The following is a 2,915-nucleotide window of genomic DNA, read 5'->3' as shown; positions in this document are numbered from 1 at the left end:
TTTCTGTGATGCAAAGCTGAATTTCCATCAGCCATTACTCCAGTATAAAGTGTCACATGATCTGTTAGGAATTATTCTAATATGCTGATTTATTATTAGTGTTGGAAACTGGTTTGCCACCAAACATTTTTTTTTTGCAAACTGCATACTTTTTTCAGGATTCCTTGATTATTAAAAAGTTTAAAAGAACAAAAATAAAATATAAATCTTTTCTAACAATATAAATCTTTGCTATCACTTTCTGATTTCTGAAGGATCATGTGACAAAATTACATCGTTTTCGATGGAACATAAGTGAAAAAGCCACATGGCATTGACTAGTGTTTCTTCACATCATTAAAGCAACATAATAGTTGCTTTCTCATAAGGTTAAAACTACTACAATGTACTACAACTACTACTAAAATACTACAATGTATTTATACCTTAAAGGAATTTGACTAGTTTCCAGTTGTGTATTGACGATCTCGTTGTTGCTTGATTATGACATGGAGGTTTCCGTAGTGTAGTGGTTATCACGTTCGCCTAACACGCGAAAGGTCCCCGGTTCGAAACCGGGCGGAAACAAATTATTGTAATTATTTATTATTTTTAATAACTTTAACACAATATTTTGAATGTTACTAGTTATATAAGCCTATAGAATAAGACTAAGAGTATTTGTAATGTTTTCAATAGAAAAATGCCTTTTGAGGAGTTATGGGAGCAAAGCCATTCACCATGGTGTAAAGATCAAAATAACAGCACACGTTTACCAGCATACGGTTATTACTGTGTTACTAACTAGTTATTAACTAGTTATTACCAAGAAAACAAATTACATCGTTTTCCTAATGAAACAGCCATACTCTTGTTGTTTTATTTTATTCAGTTTCATATCCAAACATTTCACATGTAGGTTTCCGTAGTGTAGTGGTTATCACGTTCGCCTCACACGCGAAAGGTCCCCGGTTCGAAACCGGGCGGAAACATGATTTTGCTCAAAAAACATGTTATTTTTAACATCTCTAAATTATTCTGTTTCATTTATACTATACAAAATATTTATATTTTCACAGGCCTGCACACTAATATAAATAACTTTTTGTTCATAATGATTGTAAAACTCAACTAATCCTCCACAAGATGGCGCACTAGAATCAGCAGTCAGCAGTCTGGTTCTTTCACAGTTTTGATCTTTCCAAGACATAATGGTTATTTTTGAATACATGGTTGTCTTGACCCTCCTAACCTCTATCTTGTGCTCTCACTGCTATCTATCTCATTATTATCCCTTTACTCCTCCTGTTTTAACATCTCTCTCTTTCTTTCCACATGTGGCAGAGCTTTTTTCTATGTATTCCCTTTGATCTTCCTTCTTCCTCTTCCCATGCCCCATTGAAGCTCTAATAAATCTCTTGCTTTGGCACGTCATGACCCGCCAGCCAGAGTCAAATTAACATGACCAGACGTGGACGTGTTCTGTCCAACTCCATTTGTTTAGTTTTTTCTTCTTTTCTATGTTGGCACGCTGAGGTAAACCACCTCCATGGCTGCTGTAGCACTTTTGTTTGCCTTATTTAGTTTCTGGAACTTTGATCAGGGGATTGATCGATTGGCTCACCCTGATGCTAGCTGGATCGCTCTACTGGTATGTAATGACACAGATGCGAAAGTGATGTGTCATACTCAGAATTAGTGCTCTGCATTTATCCCATCCAAAGTGCACACACATAGCAGTGAAGAAACACTGTGAACACACACCCAGAGCAGTGGGCAGCCATTTATGCTGTGGTGTTTGTGGATCAGTTTGGGGTTCAGTTCCTTGGTCAAGGGCATTGGTATTGGTGGAGGAGAGAGCATTGTACATTAACTCCCCCCACCTACAACTCCTGCTGGTCCGACACTCAAACTTGCAACCTTTGGATAACAAGTCAGAATCTCTAAAAATTTGAAACCAGGCGGATGTGAGTGGGCTCTTCTGTTGGCAACCACCCTTGTCCCAGCTCCTCCACAGCCTTTGACAGGACACAGGATAGTTCGGCGTCAAACGCTAGGCACCGCAGATGAAAAGAAAGCTAATCGCAAGCGCAGAGAGGAGAGACTCATATCCTCGCAATGAGAACATTCCATCTCTTTGAGTGAATCATCTGTGTGGGATTTCCCAAGCATAAGATGCAATCGCTGTGACTATCAGTGGCGTGCAGGGAAGATCTGTACGAGCGACAGAGATGGCACTGCCACTAAATTTTCTAATTTAAAGTTTTTTTAGTAATTTGCCGGATGGCGGCAGGTGATCCAAAAGACCAGTGTTGCTGCGGATGCAGAAAGAAGTCAGATGGCAAAGGCCATTCTGGTGGGCTTCCTCTCCATAGGCTCATGCAGCTCAGCCATTTTTTTGTTTTTAATTCACTGTACGAACCAACGGAAGTGCAGTTGCACTGCGTTATTATAAAAAATGGCTTCAGTCATCGGAGTTTTTTCCCATAGCGTCTTATAGATAGTCTTTCTAGATAGGGAACCTTGTATGCCCAAAACAACTACCACTTTCAGGAATATATACTACATTTATCTGACGCTTTTATCCAAAGCAACTTACAATTGCTATGTATGTCAGAGGTCGCATGCCTCTGGAGAAACTAGGGGTAAAGTGTCTTGCACAGGAACATATTAGTGTCTCACAGTGGATTCAAACCCAGATCTCTCACACCAAAGGCATGTGTCTTATCCACTGCGCCAACACCACCACCCAAAATGTAAGAAATGTAATAACAAAAGCAAAAAAACTAAAATTATATTATTAAACACAGCATCATCAGAGTTGGTTTTGTGGCTTATATTAAAAGACACTTAGATGTGCCATTTTAATATTAACATCGAGCTCAAATCGAGTTACAATGTTATTGACCAGTGAATGACAGCAATGTGTTTTGTCC

At 38.9% G+C, this 2,915-nt stretch overlaps 2 non-coding genes across 2 annotated transcripts; both read left to right on the top strand.

Moving 5' to 3' along the window:
* Window positions 1–494: 494 nt before the first annotated feature.
* trnav-aac (transfer RNA valine (anticodon AAC)) lies at window positions 495–567 on the top strand. The gene has a single exon. It is a non-coding gene; the product is annotated as a tRNA-Val (tRNA).
* Window positions 568–898: 331 nt separating this feature from the next.
* On the top strand, window positions 899–971 carry trnav-cac (transfer RNA valine (anticodon CAC)). Its single transcript has one exon. It is a non-coding gene; the product is annotated as a tRNA-Val (tRNA).
* The last annotated feature ends 1,944 nt before the right edge of the window (window positions 972–2,915 follow it).

Source organism: Carassius auratus, unplaced genomic scaffold, assembly GCF_003368295.1.
Source record: "Carassius auratus strain Wakin unplaced genomic scaffold, ASM336829v1 scaf_tig00214790, whole genome shotgun sequence".
Classification (NCBI taxonomy): Eukaryota; Metazoa; Chordata; class Actinopteri; order Cypriniformes; family Cyprinidae; genus Carassius; species Carassius auratus.
The sequence above is the reverse complement of the archived record's forward strand: the minus strand, read 5'-3'. Positions and strand labels throughout refer to the sequence as shown.